The 21,180-nt window shown below is 38.9% G+C and overlaps 2 long non-coding RNA genes across 5 annotated transcripts in view; one reads left to right on the forward strand and one right to left on the reverse strand.

The window, feature by feature from the left end:
* LOC106730720 overlaps positions 1-21,180 on the forward strand; it is a 391,898-nt gene that overhangs the window by 243,651 nt on the left and 127,067 nt on the right. For all 4 annotated transcript variants that reach the window (XR_004326333.1, XR_004326334.1, XR_004326335.1 and 1 more), the window contains exon 4: positions 9,657-9,776. This is a non-coding gene — a long non-coding RNA (uncharacterized LOC106730720). The remainder of the gene's footprint in view (positions 1-9,656; positions 9,777-21,180) is intronic.
* LOC116668989 overlaps positions 5,508-21,180 on the reverse strand; it is a 62,558-nt gene continuing 46,885 nt past the window's right edge. Inside the window, exon 4 of the long non-coding RNA XR_004326337.1 lies at positions 5,508-7,216. This is a non-coding gene — a long non-coding RNA (uncharacterized LOC116668989). The remainder of the gene's footprint in view (positions 7,217-21,180) is intronic.

Below are 21,180 nucleotides of genomic sequence, written 5' to 3' on the forward strand. Positions count from 1 at the left end.
AGTCTTTCCAGAGTTGACTTAATACCTTTGGGAGGAAAACTTATTTGCATTTACAGAACTTGGTGGCTGTTGTCCTGTGAAGTTCAGAATGCAGACTTACATCATCAACAGACCTGTAGTGGGCATTTAATATAAAACACTTGTTGAACTAAACTAAATTATTCTCTGAAGAAAGCAGCAACGACTAGAAGTATAGTGCTTATAGCATGCGTCATTCTTTTGGCAGCTACTGCCTTGGGCTTTTAGTTACTTTATATGCATGAGTCTTGCCTATACAGCTAGTTGTTAAGCTTCTCAGGGTGTGGACTTGTCTAGTATGTGCAGTCCCTAACAAGACTTACTCATAACCTTGCATTCACAGGATCAGTTAGTGTTTTGCAAGAAAGCGAAAGTGCAAGAATTGCTTCTCCTATTACCGAATTGCTTTTCTTCTTCGCCCCAGATGATGAGTGGTGGTGGTGGTGGTGGCGTGGTGGGTGTGTGTGGGTGTGTGTGTGCATTGGCATTAGCCCAGGGCCAGTTCTGTCTTATTGATGGTTTTGAAACTAATTACCCAACAGAAACAAGTTTTCCCAGGCCAGCCTGCAAAAACCTATTACCTCTTTGTCTCTGACAGGGCTGCAGCATTGGCAGAGCCACATTAGGGGTTAAATTGACACCTGGGCATTGGTCTGGCAGCCTGACAGTCACATACCAGGAACACCCTTCACTCATCTGCCTGGTACACACTTCCTCATTCTTCAGGCCTCGGCAGGAATGTCTCTTTGTAGACCTTCCTGATCTATCCAGGCAAAGTGATCACCTCTTCTTTCTTGTCCTTACTGTACTGTGGACAGTCTTCTATTTTTATACATGCTGCATTCCATATATCTTACTTGCTTCTGCCACTGTCTCCTTTGTTATTCCATGAACTTCTGGAGGAACGGGACTGAGTCTCATTTCTCTTTGTTTCCCTTGTGCCAAGAAAAGTGACTTGTGCAAAGCGGGGAGATACTCAATATTTTTGAAAGAATGCCTATTAAAATAGATGAGTTGTTTGTGATGACTTGGGAAGTGCATTCCCAAATGCTCAAGAACGTATTTACAAACAAACTTTTGGAACATAACATTTTTTGAAGTTGGGGATTGCTTGCACTGTTTTACATGCTATCGGGCCTGTGCTTGTGATAGGCATGACTACACAGCATCCTTTCGGTTAACTATAGTAAGGGGAGTGCAATTCAGATAAGCTATGAACCGGAATGGGAATAAAGTGGGGCACCCTCTGAAAATACGGACCTTCTTAGAAGTCCCGAAGGAAAACAGAGTGGCAAGTGGGACATGGCATCCACTGGGTATGGCAACCAGGAACAGATCAGCCAAGCAGTTGGCATTACAAAGTCTAATGGAATAAATGAGAAGCCCCCAAGTGGCTGAACATGCAGCCAACCCTTGAACAACTGGGTTTGAACTGTGTGGGTCCATTTGTTTGCAGATTTTTTTTCAATACCAAATAGTACTGTGATACTACATAATCTGGTTGGTTGAATATGCGGATTCAGTACAGGAGATATTGGTGCCGGGGTCAGGGGGGTAACAATAAAGTTATACGCAGATTTTGGATTGTGTAGAGGGTCAGTGCCCCTAACATTCCCATATTGAGGGCCAGTGTAGTGGTGGGAATTGAGGAAGAGGTCTTCCTCAGTAGTGTTGACTGCTGATTGGTCAGCCAGCGTCAGGGAATCTGTGAGCAGATAAGAGGGGTATATGTAAAGGAAATACTGGCAAGAGCCCAGCAGAGCTTCAAAACTAGGGGGACACTGGCCTTTTATCATTCATTTGTTCTACAAATATTTATTGAATATTGCTATAGACTGAATTGTGCACCCCAAATTAATATATTGAAACCTAATCCCCAAAGTGGCAGTATTTGGAGGTGGAGCTTTTGGGAGGTTTCCACCCTCATGAATGGGATTAGTGTCCTTATAAAAGAGACTCCATATGAGGACATAGTGAAAAGACAGCCGTCTATATGAGCCAGGAAGCAGGTCCTTACCAGACACTAAATCTGCCAGCACTTCAGTCTTGGACTTCCCAGCCTGCAGAACTATAAGTAATAAATTTCTGTTGTTTATGAGCCACCTAAAGTATTTTGTTATAGCAGCCTGAATGGAGTAAGACAAATACTTGTGTGAAAATTCTCCCTAGAGGAGGTGAATTCTTGATCTGATTATCTGTAGGAAAAGAAGGAAGGGTGTCGTTACCAGCATTGGGGCACATGACCAGAGCTGGACAAAATACTGGGACATGATGTGAATTCCTTGTTATGAGGCTGGAGCACCCTTAAATGCCTACTGTTTCCAGTCAGGCTTTCTAGAGATGGGATAGGGTAGAGCTCCCAGGGTCAAATAAACTCAGCTATGGCAAAAAGAAGGTCTGGGGACTGGGTACCAAGAAGGGCCTGACAAACACCTCTTGACTAATAGCATTGCATCCAGCCTACAACTCTCCATTAAACCATGAAATATAGTTGATTGGCTATATCAGATGGTAGCTTGGCATAGCAGAGAACAAGAAACACTGATTTTAATAACATCTTACACATGAAAAATACTCCCATTTTCACATTTCATTGTTTCATGGGACCCCAGAATTCTCTGATATAGGCCAGTGTGGTATGCCCATTTTTTAGTTGAGTACATTAAGGCATTAACAGTTTAAATGGATCATCTCACTCCTGGTTAGCTAGTGGCAGAGACAGAACTAAAACTATCAGCTCCTTATCGCTAAATCACTGCTCTTTCCCTTATGCCACTGCTCTGCTCATATGATGCTGTGACAACTCTTGGAGGACAATGTTCACTGAGAATTCAGTCCAGGTTTGATTGACTTCTGGAAAACATGACCTAACTGGGTCTAAGCATTCAAGAGGATAATCTTAACAATAATCATGAATCCAAATATTAGTTAAGATACTTCATTTAAGAAATATGCTTCAAATGTGTCAGGAAACATACAAAGACTCCTGCCTTTGTGGAACTCACTTTGTAGTCAGGGGATATATAAAGTAAACAAATAAAATAATTAAATAAATTATATATCAGAAGGTTTTAAGTACTATGGAGAAAAAAGAAAGCAGAATAGGGGGAATTGCAGGGCCTTAGGGCAAAGGACAGGTTGCAGTAGTAAATAAGCCTCATTGCAGTGAAAGAAGAATATTTACTGCAGTGTACATGTAGATACTGGACTGTTGCATTAGTCAAAAAGATTTTACCTTTGCAATTTTGGCAAGATTACTGTGGAATTTCTTTAGAGTTAACTGTTAGAAAATCTAGGGGTTTAAAGAAATATAGTGTGTTATTTATATATAAGTTATTTGCCCATTATTTAATAATTACATATCAGGGTTTGCTTTGATAATTGGAATTCATAGTTATATTCCTTTTCCCCTGTGATATTTGAAATATAAGTACCCCACTTTGGTTCCTATGATCCTGTTTAGCATTTATTTGGTTTCTTTGTTGTTCCTTTTCTGTTGATGCAGCCAGCCACTGTCTCCTCATTACCTGTGAAATCTAATAAAAAGTTATTCTAGCATTTGGAAAAAAAAAAAAGAAATATGCTTCAATTTGAATTAAGTGAGTTATTATCTGTTTTAAGGAGTTCTCCTTAAATGTACTACAGTAAATTAGCAATACTAGAGATGTAAAAAATATCAATTTCTAGTAAAAATGTTCCAAATTTTATAATTTCTCTGTGTTGCTGAATTATTGAGTTCCCACGATGTGCTAAGCACTATCCCAAGCTTTGAGAAAATGGCGATCAACAGAACAGACAAAATTCCTTTGTCATAGGGCTTTTGTTCTAGTTGGGGAGGGGTTGTCTGTGGAGGAGACTAACCGAAACCAAGTAAAATGTAAAGTATGTCGGATGTTGATGAAAGCTACAGAGGAAAAATGCAGCAGGGTCTGGGGACAGGATATATGGGGGTGGGGAGGGGTTCCAATTTAAAATAGGATGGTTAGGAAGGCCTCAAGAAAAGCTCAAAGGGAATACATCTCTATGTACTTCTTCAAAATCTACAAAATAAAAAATTAGTAAACATCCAAACTAGCTATCAATAATTATTGGTGAGTACACACACACACACACACACACACACAAACACACAACCCAGCATTTACTTTTAAAGTTAATTCTCAACTTTATTCACATAGACAATGAAATAAATCTGATTTTATGTTTTTGTGGAAGCATATGGAATTTAGCTATCACTAATTCCTGCTTTTTTGTTTGCAGACCTCCCACTGTTTAGCTCAGTGATAAAATTCCACAATAAATTTTGACTTGAAAGATTTCAGGATATCATGAAAATGGGAATGACGAATGAAGGCTATGAGATGAGGCAAATATTTGGCAAATCCTGTAAAGCACTTAGAACAAGCTTTATTAAGTGTGGTGGAATCAGATGATCATTACTGTTTTTTATTTTTATCTGGAGTCAAACATAATTAAAATAAAACATTTTCTATGGATTTCCAAATTAGCCTAACAATTTATTGGTCTCCAAAGATCCTTCTAGATGGTAATCTTGGCGTGGAGTTCTACAAGAGGACTCTCTAGATCTGGAAAGGAGTTGGAAAATAATTTGTTTAAAAACAAAACAAGAACATCCCAAGAAACACCGTGAGAGAAAGTTTTGTGACATGTTGAGAATTCAGTTGAAAGGTGCTATCAGTGATTCTATGGCAAGCTTAGCACTAAAATGCCCAGTTTGTCACGGTTTAGAGCTGCAAAAATCAAGAAGGAAATGTTGTAGCTGCCCTCTTGTGGCCAAATTGGAGGCTTTGCCTCTCTGTCTCAGTACTTGCAGGAAACAAAATTATTCCACCCCACGTTCCCAGAACACCCCCTCCCCCTGCCAGCTATACATGAATAATGTAAAAGTAATAAAACATTTCAAGTTTTCAGACGGGGCTCAAAAGACGCCCGCCCTGCCCCGCCACCTACCCACACCCACACCCATACAGCAGGACCCTGCAGGTCAGTCAATACATACTTTTTAGTTCAGCAAAACTCTAAGCAATTGGAAGATTGTATTAAAATTGTGGCCCCTTCCATCACACCCCAAGGGAAGCCACATGAGATTTCTAAGAGAATTTTAAAGATGCTATCTTCAACTCTACAAATGCTTTTTTGAGGGGTTCGGGGAAGTGGTGGGAATTAACAGCAGAGGTTGATATAGGAAATAACAGGTAGGGCTTTGGTACCTCTCAGCTGGATAATCAAGCTAAACCACTTAACCTGAGAGCTGAAGTTTCTGTTTCTTCGTATGTAAAATCAGAGAGTTCAAAAGCAGTATCCCTTTTAGCTCTAAAACTATAAATAAGTAAGTTGATGGACAGGCAAACTGCTTTTTGGTCTCTGGGATTTCTTTCCTTTCTGGTTATGTGGCTTTATGATTAGTGAACTAAAGAGCCATTAGGGGAATTGTGTGATGAAACTTTTGGAAATTACAGGGCGATAGGGAGATTTGTAGAACTGCCTCATTCATACAAGTACTGAATTTATTAAGTGTCTGCTATGTGCTGTGCATTATTCCAGGTATAAGTAATGCAATAGTAATAGGGAAAAGGAGATCCTTGTCTTCACGGTGCTTATAATTTGAAAAAATTTAAATTCAACCATTCTTATGTGGCTTTACACAGTTTGCTTTGATGTTCTTATGATTCTGAAAATAATCTGAAGGCGGAACTTACTTCAAATATTGAATGTCTCCAGAGGTCTTCTAGGTGGGATGGGCTTGAAGCTGAAGAAAACTCCTAGTAAACTTGGGCAAGAAATGGGTCTGAAATCAAAACTTCAGGGTCAAGGGAGTGTGCATTTTGGTGAGGATTCTAGTAGAAGAGGTGCCTGGCTTTGCTTGGGTCATCGTGAAAACTGTCCTTCCATGGGCCTTTTTTTTTTTTAACATAAAAGGAAATCCTAACAGATCCTATATCTTTTTGGATACTACCTTATTTGTGCTCTGTTTCATATCATGTTTTAGTATGGTTAGTTCAAAAAGAAAGACTATATTTTAAATGATTTATAATTTTATTTAAATTTTTTATTTTATCAGGCTAAGATTGTTTTCCTTGTTTTGTTTTTCCCTCAAGTCCTTATTCATGCTCTGACATCTAAAGTGGAGAAAAAAAATCATAAATTTTGAAGTATTAATTGTTTTGGTTGTGAGAAATCTTAGCTATACATTACTAAAATGAAACTTGACTTGTTAGTTATATGGATATACAAATGTGTGTAATGATCAGGTTAAAGGATATTGATAAAAATGATTATTCCAGATTATAAGAAGTTCTGGGAGGACCTCTTGATGACAGATTTTTTTTTTTCTGTTGCCCTGGTATTTTCGGAATACCTTACACATCATCTACTATATGTGTCTTTGTTGTAAGTTAGAGTTTGGTTAGATAGAACATTTGAACTCTATTCAACTTGGCAGTGCAAAGAGTCTGGAGTCCAATGATTTGTCTTTAGGGCGGTGTTTGGGGAATAACAAAATATTTCAGAATCGTTAAGGGTATTACAAGAGGGAATTTGGGAGTGGTTGAAATGCTTTGTGTACTTCTAAGAAGGCAGGATGGGAGAGATTAGAGGAGGAAAATGGTTTTAAAAATTTCACTTAGTGATTTGTAAATATAGTAAGCATTACTGCAGGTTCATGATAAAATTAAATGACCATAAACTATTAAAAAGATGAGGATTTTTCTGATCTCAGTTTAATAAAACTGAAAAGGTAAAACAAACAAACAAAATTTGCATGTTACAAAGGCAGGGTCATTGATAAGTAGTATTAGGTCCCCCTCCTTACCAAAGATATATCTGTTGTGAAGACTTTTAGATACAGGTTGTGTGATATCATTTTGGTACAAATAGTGATACCTTAGATTACTGCTTTGAACATTATTTTCAGGTAGATAAGCTCTGAGTAAGGTAGTGTGAAGTCTTAGAACACAGACTGGGTTCAGAGTGTGTGGGTCAGTTGGCTGTGTGGTCTTGAATAACAGTTTAGCCTCAGTTTCTTTACTCGTAAATTGAGTTAATTCCTCTTCTCGAACAGGCTTATCCAGAGAAGCCTCCATGCTTTCCCCTCCCTACATATTCCAAGTTTCTGGAAGAGTTTTGCTATATATTTCTCTGTTCTCCAAGAATATGCCAATCAGCAAGGCCTAAAGAGCTAAAAGAAGAAAAAAAAATGGTTTAGATGGTATTATTTGGGTTAAGCAGTGCATGAAAATTTAAACTACCTCTTCTAGCTATGCCAAACAAAGAAGGTTGTATTTAATATTAAAGGCAAGTGGGTCTTAGCCCCATGACCTATAAGGAAATATGCATTTTTGGTTTTTTGTTTAGGTGTGGGGATATGGAGAAGAAGAGCGGGGTTTACAATTCCTGCATATATGGCTCAATGGCTTATCTAAACATAAGCACGTGGTTGTGATTTGAACCTAGTTGTTGATTGCTTTTAACTCAGACCTCTTTACTACATGCATTTGTTCTTTCATGTCATTCAAATATTCCAACGATTGGGTGTACATTACTGAATATAGCTCTTTTGTCTTTATGGACAAGACTATGTTTAGAGCATTTCCTAGTTCTGGATCACAAATGCAAATGCATGTGCAGGGCAGAAGTGAAGCAGGGCCCACCTAATGCAACTGTGAGCACTGGTGGCTGTGGTGAATTGGAGACCATTTGCTTAGCCCAGAGAGTAGCCGCTAGGCAGCAGCTTGCTTCCATACAGGTGTGGGCTATATACTGCCAGATCTTCGAGCAGTTTTTTTGAGAGAAGTCAGAAATACAGGCTTTCGTATGAACACTCCTGATTTTTAAAACACCATACAAACCAAACAGAGCTCATTATCTGAGGACTGCCAGTTTGAATACTCTGATTACAGCTGAGGTTAGTGCCTCTTTCTTGATTTACCTCTTAATAGAATAATGAACAAGAGCTAGATAACCTGGGGACAAATCACAGCATCACCACATACTAGCTGTGTGATCTTGGCAAATTACTTGGCATCTCTGTGGCTTAGTTTCCTCATCTATGAAATGGTGATAATAATAGTACTTATCTCATAGGGTTTGGGAAAAGAATCAAAAGAGTTAAAATATATAAAGTGCTTTTAATAGTGTTTGGGACGTAGTAGGTGCTACTGAAGTGTTTAATATTATTAGAGCCTCTTTTGTGTCCTTTCACCCCTTTTCCTTATGAGGCCTGGGAAGAGAGGAGGGAAAACAGAAGCAAACCTTTATTGAGCACTTCAGTGTACCAGGAATTATAGCGGATGCCTTGTTTGACATTTCTCATTTAATCCTCAGGTAGACTCTTGAACAGGTTTTATTCCCATTTTACAGTAGAGAGAACTGATACCCTATGAAATTCAGTAACTTGTCCAAGGCAGAGTTAGGATTTGGACTTAAGAGGATCTGATTCCAAAATCCATTGTTCTACCAGAAAGTTTTTCATCCTCAACTCAGGAGATTTATTGTGAATTTGATGCCTGACAGAATCTCTTTCATAAAGGAATTTAAGGGAATTGCCTCCTAAATGAATTAACTTGGGTCCAATTACTAGTGAGAGTTTTGTTACCCATAAACCTACTACCCACCCCCTGCTTCGCCCCCCAAGGCAAGCATGAGCTCCTTGAAGGTAGGGACTGGGTCTCTGTTCCATCTAAAGCTCCCAGCTATTCAATGATTTCAAATGCTTATAAAGGAATGAAAGAGGGACTCAAAATAGGAGGCTGTCAATCTACACAGTGTTCGGGAGTCAGACATGACATGTGACAGATCTAGCTAGGCCAGTATAGGCCCTCAATTACTGCACTAAAAGTCCCAAAATATTATTAAACCTTTGCCTCCTTTCCTAATAGTGTTCTTTAGGGTGTGAATGAATACAACCATATTGGATGGGAGGAATGGAGGTGTGTGTCAAAGGAAGGAAGAAGGAAGGGGAAAAAAGAATGAGTGGGAAGTCTGTCTGTAGAGGTAAAGAGAGCAGGAGGTAAGAAAGGCAAATTCATTGAGTAAACGTCCTGTCAGCTGCACAAAATGATTTTAGCTCAGATGAACTTCCCAAATTAGGACAGAATCAAAAATTACATACAACAATTTCTTTGGAAAGCCTTTTCTACCTCAACATGCTGTTTTCTGCTGAAAAAAGCTTTTTTTTTTGATAGGTGGAATAGAACAGTGTAAGAAGTTTACTTAAAAGAATATCTGCTATTATAAATCACACGAAGTCTTTCCCAGTTAGGGCTAAAGACAGTACATCAACAACCCTGAAACAGAAAATTGTGAAAATCTTTTTGCTGGCTGGTGATATGTTTTTTTGCAGATTTTAATGCCTCTTCTATATGAGAAGTTTGAATGTCCACAGATCTTGCTATCCCTGCCTTATTGACTCAAATGTGTTAGGAATCAGTGAAATTATCAAAACCATGAACTGAATGACTAATAGGTCTGTTTTCAAGAGTCAAGTGGAAAACCAACAGGCAAATAGAAGTACACTTCCCACTCTGTCCCTTTGTCACTTTGATCCCTATCTCCCACTAGATGGAAGTATTGTCGGTCCAGCACATCATCACTTTGCCTCTCTCCTTTATTCTATCCAGATGGAGTGCCAAGGCCAAGGTCAGGCGGGCTCACAGATTGACCTTTGGAATTAGTCCGATGCAGAGCAACACTGAACCCATCCATCCAGAGCCAAAGGTTCATGTCTGAAGCAATGTCCAGTAAGTACTTTTTAAGAGGCTTAATCCAGAGTTCAGTACTTCCTGACTGAAGGAGCTCTGGCAAGTTACTTAACCTTTCTGAGTCTGAATTTCCTCATTCGTGAAATGGGAATAATCCTAGAACTTACCTCACATGTTTGTGATGATTAAATGAGTTTTACCACATGTGAAATGCTTAGAGCAGTGTCTAGCACATGTTTATCAATATTATTAATATTAATAAATGGTTTTAGGGGTGATATTGATTGCAAGAGCAGGTGATGATATATGCATTGGAAATACCTTTTTTTTTTTTTTTTGAAATTCTTTGACTTTGCAAATGATCTAAAAAGTCCTTGGTGTGAGATCAAGCACCTTCATTCACCTCTCTAAATTAGCCATTTCTATTATGGGCAGACTTCTATCCCTTTCTGTAAATTGTCCATACTTCCAAAATGGGATGTGATATGGTCTTGTTCCTTGAAGGGAAAAATGATGCAACTATATAGCAACTATATGTAGATAAAGCAGTGATTGATTAGACAAACTAAACATAATTTTAAAAAATAAATCAAAGAGGAATGGAATTCGCTTTTTATGAGAACTGCTTCGTTCCATACTAGATTATTTCTCATTTTCACTAAATGAGATACAAAATTGTCAGGTCTAAATAACAATTTCACAAAGCTTGGTTTTCTAGGTCATACCACAGGTGTTTTCTGATCAGTGAAAAGTACCATTGTCAATTCCCAGGGCCTGTCCTTTGGACATTTCTCTGTATGACATTATTGTAGGTAGGAGAACTGATCAATGTATAATGGCCAAGCAGAATTCAGAATCATGCTCTATAATCACACTTCATTTAAAGTATATTCCATCCCCAACACCTTCCCTTGGTAAAATTGGGATGGGGCAATACGGTTCAGCAAAAGGCCACAGGCTTTGCCACAATGTTTGAATCTTGGATGTACCGTTTATTATTGAATTTTGAATGTATTAACTATTCCAATAAATTCATGAAACAAACAAATAGTTCTTAAACTTTAGCATGGATCAGAATCATCTAAAGGCAGTTTAAACATGGATTGTGGACACCACCCCCAGAGTTTCTAATTAGGTGGGTCTGCTGCTTGGCCCAAGAATTTGCATTGCTAACAAGTTTCTAAGTAAAGATAGTGATACTGCTAATCTGAGGACCTTCCTTTATAACAACTAGGATACATTAGATGCAGTAAACTAGGTTCAAGCTGGTACCAGATTTGGGCCAGAGTTTCCACATCTGTAAAGTGGGAAGAATATTGACTTGGAAAGTTTTCTGTGAAGATTAGAGATATTGTATACATGCACCTAGCCCTTACTGGGCAGTCAAAAAATAGGTTTTTTTTTTAAAAGTAGATATTATTCCCTAGCGTCAAAACCCTGGATTCCAGTTCAAGCTCTGGTGATTGCTGACTGAATGATTCGTTGTAAACTCCATAACCTCTCAAAACATCATTTATTTGTAAAGTGGATGCTCTTGTCTGAACTGTGGTCCCCCAAATTCACATATTGAAGCCCTACCTACCTACCCCCCACCCCACCACACCCAATGCATGGTATTTGGAGATGAGGCTTTGGGAGGCAATTAGGTTTTGATGAGGTCATGAGGGTGGAGGCTTCACGATGGGATTAGTCTCCTTACTAGAAGAGACCAGAGAGCTTGCTTCTGCTCTCCTTCTCCACCATGTCATACACAGCTAGAAGCTGGCCCCTGAAAGCCAGGAAGAGAGCCCTCACCAAGAATCTAATTGGCTGGCCCCTTGATCTCATTCTTTGCAAGAGCTGTGAGAAATAAATTCCTGTTGTTTAAGCCACCCACCCTACATATTTTGTTATGACAACCTGAGCTAACACAATGGAGTCAATCCCTACCTTATAAATTAGGGATATGATATGTTGTGTGTACAGCACTTGGAATACTGCTGGCTACCTGTAGTAGGAGGCAGCTAATGAGTTTTAGCATTATTATTTAATGATACAGTCATCACTGTGCCCTTTCTTCCAATTCCATTGTAGGATTTCTTACTTTAACCTTGCTAAGAACCTCCCACCCCCATATCTGATGGTAAGCTGACTGCAGGGCATGTAGATGAGACAATAAGTAGTGAGGGCTAATTCACATCATTGCCTTCAACTTTATTGCTACAGATTAATTTTTGTCCCAGTATCTCATCTTTGGACTAGCACGTATTTATATAAGAACAAAATTGCTATCAACCCTCTTTCTGGGCTCAGCCTGTCCAAGAGAGTAAGCCATCTTGTGTGGCTCATTTTCTGGTGACGTTCTTTTTTTTTAGAACACACTGGTCAGTTTTCTCCTGGGTGGTATCTTGCACATGTGTTTCCCATTAAAGTAGCAACTGAAGAGTGGCAACTGTGAATCTTTTCTGGCTGGTGCTCATGTTCCCTTTTCTTCTGTAATTAGCCTTTGGGTGGAAGTTTTTGGAGGGAGGGGGAAGCTTATTTATGAATTGAAAATTGGACTTGATGCATGTGACACTGGGTTAAGTTGCTCAAACTTAGCTGTGATAAAAACTTTCCCTGGTTCTTTTTCTCTCATTAAAATTTTCTCATTTATAAGTATATTCCTTAGGCTTTACATTTCTACAGTTGTCAAGCATCTGATTTTGTTTTAAAAGTCATGTTAAGGACTCGATTAAGCTTTAAAAGTGAAAAAAAAAAGTCAAATGCTTCTGATTATTTTAAAGACAGTATTTTATCATGGTGAATAGTATTATTGGAATCACCTAAACATAAGTGAACAAGCTATCAGGGTCCACTTTTAATGGTTTTTATTATTTTACTTATGAAAAAATGATATACAGCCATTCTGGGAAAAGTTTGGCAGTTTCTTATAAAGTTAAACACAGATGTACCATGTGATCCATTCCTAGATATTTACCCAAGAGAAATGAAAATTTATGTTCACAACAAAACTTGTACACAAATGTTTATAGCAGCTTTATTCATAATTGCCACAAACTGGAAATAACTCAAGTATCCTTCAGTGGGTGAGTGAACAAACAAACTGATACATTCATATTATGGAATACTACTCAGCAATGAAAATGAACTATTAAGACAGGCAACAGTTTGGATGAATCACAAAGGCATTTTGCTGAGTGAAAAGTTACATGACAAAGGTTGTATTCTTCACATTCTGGAAAAGATAAAACCATAGTGGTAGAGAACAGGCCAGTGGTTTGCCAATGGTTAAAGGTAGGTGGGGATTATAAAGAAGTAGCACCAGAGAATTTGGGAGGGGTGTGAGAACTGTTCTGTAACCTTGATTGCAGTGAAGGTTTCATGACTATCCATGTAGTAAAAAGTCATAGAACTGTGCACCAAAAGAAGTCAATCTCACTGTGTTAGTTTAAAAAAAAGGATTAATGGGGATGAAAAAAGACATTACATCTCCTTCAGGAACATAAATGATTGTTTCAGTGTATTATGCAGTGAAATTTTAAAATGTGTGTTGAGCAGAATCTATTACAGAATTTCCATACAGGTAGGAAATATCAGGAAAATATTTATTTTTGTCTGTCTGCATAATGACAGGAAGGAGGATAGATGGGTTCAATTTTACCCATGGTTTCCATATACATCAACAACTAAAAATCATAGGAGAATATAATGAGTTAACAATACTCATAAGTTGCTTTTTGAAGTCTCTAATCCTCATCACTTATCAACTTTCTGATCTCTGTTGCATTTTCAAAAATGAATTGCATCTGGATTCTGAGTCTGAGATGCTTGAGATGGGAAGTAGTTGGGTCAAAAGTGGGAATTCACTTTATACGGCCCATCGGCTTTCATATCCTACCATCTGAAACTAATTTGTTGTGTGTAATTTATTCCATAAAGTTGCTGGAATAAACAATGCATGCACAGCTCCTTAGATGTGTATTCAGCAGGGACTTGCTTGCCTGTATGCGATTTCCAGCTCTCTCAGAGCTTTCAGAAGTACCATCCAGCACTCGAGATGTCATGTGGTTTCTTGGAGGGCCTATTATTTATAAACTAGGGTACTTGTGTGTGGTTTGTTATCTGTGACTGATGCCATGGCCCCCGTTCCCAAATTGTTCTTAAGTCAAGATCAGTGAGTTAGTAATGGGGAACAAACATGCCCACTCTACGCCTCTGGTTCAAGTAAACACAACAGGAATGGGAGTGTTTGGTCAAATGGATGAGAAGTTACAGCATAGTAGTTTGTCACTTTCCTCCTAGGAAATGCAAGACACCTCAGATGGTGCATTTTCCATGGTGGCAGTTTGTTTGGGGATATGGCCTGACTTCAATTCTGTGTTGTGGTTGCTATAACATTTCACAAAGCTCCTCAAACCCTTCCACTTCCCATCCTTATTGCCAGGAGCTTGGCCAGATGGTGGCATGGTAAGAATAAGGCATGGCCCTTCTTAGAGATCTCACAAATTCCCTCACAGTCCTCACAGTGCAAGCAAATTCTTCTCAAACTACACATTCCAAACTACATTTTGTCTCTTTTAAAGAAGGGCTATTCCAGAGTCCATATGGGTCACTTCTAGTGCTCTTTCTCTCAAAAATAAATATTTTCATTTTGTCCCTGTAATTAAATCTGAGTACTAGGCTTAAAGATTTCCCTTCTGAATTCGTACACTATCAATAGCATTTTAAGACAAAGAGTACAAATCATTACAGAATATCTTAGAATGCTCTTGTCAGTTCTAGAAATACACGTTTGAGTTTCTCCTTATTGCAAAAGGACTCCTTCTCCAGGAATCTTCTAGCTTACACTTGAACTTTGGCACATGGTTCCTTCTTGCCTTATTTACTTGGAGGCCATCAATTCTTACGTTATTCAAAAGTATTTTTGGAGCATTTTCTATATATCAGGCACTGTTCTAGTTACTGAAGAAATAAGACAAAATCACAGGCTTCATGGAATTGGGGAAGAAAGAGAATAAAAAGGAAATAAAAATGATTTTAATACATCTCAAAAATGTTCTCCTAGGGCAGTCTACCCAAGCAATAGAAATAAAAGCAAGAATAAACAAATGGGACCTAATGAAACTTACAAGCTTCTGCACAGCAGAGGAAACCATAAGTAAAACACAATGACAACCTACGGAATGGGAGAAAATTTTTGCAAATGATGAAACTGACAAAGGCTTGATCTCCAGAATATATTAACAGCTCATATGACTTAATAAGAAAAAAGCAAACAACCCAATCCAAAAATGGGCAGAAGACCTAAACAAGCAATTCTCCAAGGAAGAAATACAAATGATCAATAGGCACATGAAAAAATGCTCAATATCACTAATTATCAGAGAAATGCAAATCAAAACTAAAATGAGGTATCACCTCATACCAGTCAGAATGGCCATCATTCAAAAGTCTACAAATGACAAATGCTGGAGAGGCTGTGGGAAAAAGGGGAACCTCCTGCACTGCTGGTGGGAATGCAGTTTGGTGCAGCTACTGTGGAAAACAGTATGGAGATTCCTCAAAAGACTAGGAATAGACTTACCATATGACCCAGGAATCCTGCTCCTGGGCATATATCCAGAAGGAACCCTACTTCAAAAAGACACCTGCACCCCAATGTTCATAGCAGCACTATTTACAATAGCCAAGACATGGAAACAGACTAAATATCCATCAACAGATGACTGGATAAAGAAGATGTGGTATATTTATACAATGGAATACCACTCAGCCATAAAAACTGACAACATAACGCTATTTGCAGCAACATGGATGCTCCTGGAGAATGTCATTCTAAGTGAAGTAAGCCAGAAAGAGAAAGTAAAATACCATATGAGATCACTCATATGTGGAATCTAAAAAACAAACAAACAAACAAACAAAGCATAAATACAGAACAGAAATAGACTCATAGACATAGAATACAAACTTGTGGTTGCCAAGGGGGCGGAGGGTGGGAAGAGATAGACTGGGATTTCAAAATTGTAGAATAGATAAACAAGATTATACTGTATAGCACAGGGAAATATACACAAGATCTTATGGTAGCTCACAGAGGAAAAAATGTGACAATGAATATATGTATGTTCATGTATAACTGAAAAATTGTGTTCTACACTGGAATTTGACACAACATTGTAAAATCACTATAACTCAATAAAGAATGTTAAAAAATGATTTTAGAACATGTGAAATGCTAAGAAGGAAATAAAACATGAATAAGAGAGAGTGAGTGTAGGAGTGGAGAGAATGCATGATTTTAGACAATAGGTTGTTATAGAGACCTCTTGAGGACCTCAAAGACCTCTTTGAGAAGGTCACATTTGAGCTGAGTCATAAATAAGCCAGCCATGTAAAGATTGAGGAAAGAAAATTCTAGAGCAGGCTGTTTATCTATCAGGCACTACACTCTTCATGTTTGAGAGATGGAGTTGGAAACTGCCTCTCTCCCATTTTAATGCACAATCAACTGAATGAATTATTTCTTCTAAAACCTTAGGCTGTGTGGGTTTAGAGGTTCTCGTGTCCAAGAAAGGACCACTACCATGAGGGAACATAAGTCATGATTCAGTGAAATTGGAGGTTGCTGCTTCTGAAGCTGGTCAAGGCCTATGTTAATCGTGCCATCAATTCTTTGTTCCACCTATTCCATGTTTCTCGCCCTCTGCCAAAACCTTGGGTGGGTAGGAATTTTTACCTGGTAGGTGAACCAAGTGTTTATGCCTATAGGACTCAAGACCTTAGTGGTCTTGTCTTTATTGGCTCTACATTATTTCCACTGACCAGTGTTTCTGGGCTTGGGAGTACTAAGCTGTGTTCCAGTGAATCCTCTGGGTTCTACTATGTAGTAGCAGCTTTTTTTGTATTGCATATTTAATGAGAAGTTGAGGATTTTCAGAAGGGGAATGTTATGCCCCCCTTCATTTTAAAGGATATTTATTGTTCTTATGTATATGGAGGCTGTCTCAGTTGTGGTGAAGCCTCATCTCTAGGTAGCCAAGAGCAATGACATCATTACATGTATTCAAATTATATTCTGCATTTAAAAATTGAGGTATAATTGATGTTTAACACTATATTAGTTTCAAGTGAACAATGTGCTTCCATATTTGTATATATTCCAAAATGATCACCACAATAAGTCTAAGTCATGCCTCCTCCTCTCCCTCCTTTTTAAGATTATTCTGGCTGTCTGGGGAGAGAATGGATTTGAGAGGCAACACACACACACAGAACAATGGTAATAAAATAATAAATTAAATAATTATTGTGCTAATGGCTAACATGTGAGTGCTTATTTTATCCCAGCCACTGTTTTTAGCACTTAACTATATACACTCTAATCTTCATAACCTCCCCATGTGATTTTTATTTCCATTTTGGAGATGGGAAAGTGAAGGCACAGAAGTCAAGCCACTTGCCCCAAAACACACGATAAGTAGTGGGGCATTCTGATTTTAGAGTCTTCATTCTCAACCATTAAGCAGTGTCTCCCTGGGTGTGCAAGGAGAGACCTGGAGGAAATTTCCACAAAAGTATAGAGAGAGGAGAATCTGGATTATGATGGAAGCAGTGGTGATAGTGAAGATTTTTGGATACAGACTATATTTGAGGTGAGTCTTGAGGGAGTGAGTTAGAGAGGAATCAAAGGTGACTCCTAGAATCATAAGTTGAACAACTGGACAGATGTCAGTGCCTTTAACTGAGATGGTAAAGACTGGCAAAGTGGCAAGTTTGGGGAGTTCAAAAAAAGTTATGTTCTGGACACATTAGGTTGTCCATCCATATGGAGATGCCAATTGTATTAGTCTGGCAAGGTTCTCCAGAGATACAGAGCCAATAGAATCAATATATAGATATATTTATATATATATATGTATTTACATAAATGTGTGTGTATGTAAATAAAGAGACTTATTTATTATAAGGTCTTGGTTCACATGATTATTAAGTCTGACAAGTCCCAAGATCTGCAGTTGGCAACCTGGAAACCCAGAGGACCAATGGTATAAGTTCCAGGCTGAGGGCAGGAAAACTAATGTCCCAGCTCAAGGTAGTCAGACAGGAGAACGTCTCCCTTGCATGTGAAGAGGGTCAGCCTTTTTGTTCTTTTCAGGTCTTCACCTGTTTGGATGAGGACCACCCACATTAGGGAAGGCAATCTGCTTTATTCAGTCTATTGATTCAAATGTTAATCTCATCCAGAAACACCACCACAGACACACCCAGAAGAATGTTTGACCAAACTTATGGGCACTTTTTGGCTCAGTCAAGTTGACACATAAAATTAACTATCACAAGATCACCCATCAACTTGACCAACAAACCATATAACCTTAATACATACTTAAACCCCCCCCAAAACACAATAACAAGGTCATAATTCCACCTAACATAATACTGCTAGTCTGCATACAATGAAAAATGCATTAACCCCTTCCCCAGAAGAAGTAGGTCCTTGAATGATGTTTACTCTTCTCCTTCATATCCCATAACTTAAATACTATGATGTAAATGAGTAATATTTAGATAATATGATATAAAGTCAATGCATCTTATGTTACATGATAAGAGAATGAGAGGAAAGAAAACAAAGATATATATATATATATGTATATATATATACACAGACACATACATAAACATATTCATAAGAAAATAAGGAGAAAATATTCATGACAATTATAGCATTCATTTCTGTAACTGGTCATAACTGATGTTTATTACTACGTTCTTCCACTATCCATTCTGTATGCTCTTTGCCTTCAGAAAGTACTAGCTGGTCATGGTTCTTCACCTGAGTGACTCAAGATTTATTCCAAAGGATCTGGGTCGTTAGTAATCCTACCAGCATTAGGTTGTAGTTTTCCACTGACCTTTATCACAGGGCATGGTAATACTAAGAGACACCCTAAGGGATATCCTGCATTCCAGACATACTCTTCCTTACCACCTCTGTGGAGTAGCAGTCCAAGTTTCCCTTCATAGTCGGGATCAATCACCCTAGCCTGCCCAGTAACTCTCCTTTGTCTGTTGATTCAGAGACATGAGGAGTCCTAACTGGCTGGGCAACAGCCTTAACTTCGAGTTCAGTGAAATCATTGTTGTGTCTCCAAGAGTTTGCTGTGAAGTGAATTCCTTGATCAAAAGAAATGCTACATGGGATACCATGATGGTGGCTGAGACACACTGTAAGTCCACAGATGGTAGTTTTGGCAGAAGCATTGCATGCTGAGAAGGCAATCCATGTCCAGAGTAAATATCTATTCCAGTTAAGAATAAACACTGTGCTTTCCATGATAGAAGGAGTCCAATGGAATTAACCTATCTATTCTGGCTGATCACCATAGGGAATGGTACCATATCAGGGATTCTATTGATTTCTGCTGCTGGCACATTGGGCATTCAGCAGTGACAGTAGCCAGGTTAAGCTTGGTAAGTGGAAATCCATGTTGCTGAGGCCATGAAAACCCTCCATCCTTGCCACCATGACTACTTTGTTTATATGGCCATTGGGCAATAACAAAAGTGGCTGGGGAAAGAGGCTGACTGTTAGCCACAAAACAAGTCATCTTATCCACTTTGTTATTAAAATCCTTCCCTGTCGAGGCCACCCTTTGGTGAACATTTGCATGGAACACAAATATCTTCATATTTTCTTGCCTATTCAGAGAGGTCTATTAACTGACCTCTTCCCTAAATTTCCTTGTCACCAGTTTTCCAATCATGTTCCTTCTAAATTCCTGACCATCCAGACAAATCATTGGCCATAGCCCATGATTAAGTATATCCCTGCACGTCTGGTCACTTCTGCTTAAAACCAAAGTGAACAACAAGGTTCAGTGCTTGATGTTCTGTCCACTGGGAGGCTTTCCCTTCACCACTGTCCTTCAAGATATCCCAGAAAGGTGCAGTAGTGCTACAGCTATCTACTTTTTGGGTGGTGCCTACATATCATGCAGAACCATCTATAAATCAGGCTTGAGTCTTTTCCTCTTTCAACTAATCGTAGGGAACTCTCCATGGGGCCATAGGTGCAGGCTGGGAGGGAGAAGGCAGTGTAGCAGGAGGGGGAACCATGGACTTTTGGGCCACTTCTTCATATAACTTACTTGTGACTTCAGGGCCTGCTCAGGCCAGATCACATATATAACATTTCCATTTGATGATGGAGTGCTGCTGTGCATGCCCAACTTCATGACTTGATGGATCAGATAACACTCAATTTTGATGGGCAGCTTAGGTCGTATGGTAACTTGAGGACCCATGGTTAAACGTTTAGTCCCTACTAAGGCTCAGTAACAGGCCAAGATCTGTTTTTGATGGGAGGATGGCAGGGCTTTTCTCCAAAATCCTAAGAGTCTGTACTGTGATTCACCTATGGGGGCCTGCCAGAGGCTCCAAACAGCATCCCTGTGTGCCACAGCCACTTCAAGCACCATTGGATCTGCTGGATCATGTGACCCAAGTGGCAGAGCAGGTTGCATGTTGGCCTGGTCCTGTTGCAGAGCCTCCTCTTGTTCTAGTCCCCACTCAAAACTAGCAGCTGTTTAGGTCATGTGGTAAATAGGCCAGGGTAATATACCCAAATGAAGAGTATGTTGCCACCAAAATTCAAAGAAGCCCACTAGGTATTGTGCCTCTTTATTGGTTGTAGGAGGGACCAGGTGCAACAACTTATCCTTCATCATAGAAGAGCTTTCTTGACATGCCCCATACCACTGGACCCCTAGAAATTTCATTGAGGCAGAAGGTCCCTGAATTTTTACCAAAAAGTCTAGAGTAATTGCTGCTTCTTGCTCACTAGGTTCAATCAGCATAAAGTCATCAATGTGATAGACAAGTGTGATACATTGTGGAAGAGAAAGGTGATCAAAGCTCCATGAACTAAATTATGACGTAGGGCTAGGGAATTGATATATCTCTGAGGTAGGACAGTGAAAGCAAACTGGCCTTACCAGCTGAAAGCAAATTGTTTCTGGTGGTCCCTTTTGGCAGATATGAATAAAGAAAGCATTTGCCAGATCAAAAGCTGCATGCCAGGTACCAGGGGATGTGTTAATTTGTGTCAAACAGTGAAACCATATCTGATACAACAGCTATAATTGGAGTCACCACCTGCTTAAGCTTATGATAATCCACTGTCATTCTTCAATATCCATCTGTCTTGTGCAAAGACCAAATAAGTAAGGTGAATTGGCTTGTGGTGGGAATCCCCCTCTTGCTTCTTTTAATTCCTTCATGAAGGCACTAATCTCTGCCTTTCCTCCAGGAATGAGACATTGCTTTTGGCTCATTATTTTTTTTTTTTAGGTAGAGAAAGTTCTAGTGGCTTCCATTCAGCCTTTCCCACCACAATAGCCAATTATGGTCTGGGAACCAATGTGATAATTCTGCCAGTGGCTGAGTACATTTATTC

Source organism: Camelus ferus, chromosome 15 (genome assembly GCF_009834535.1).
Source record: "Camelus ferus isolate YT-003-E chromosome 15, BCGSAC_Cfer_1.0, whole genome shotgun sequence".
Taxonomy (NCBI): Eukaryota; Metazoa; Chordata; class Mammalia; order Artiodactyla; family Camelidae; genus Camelus; species Camelus ferus.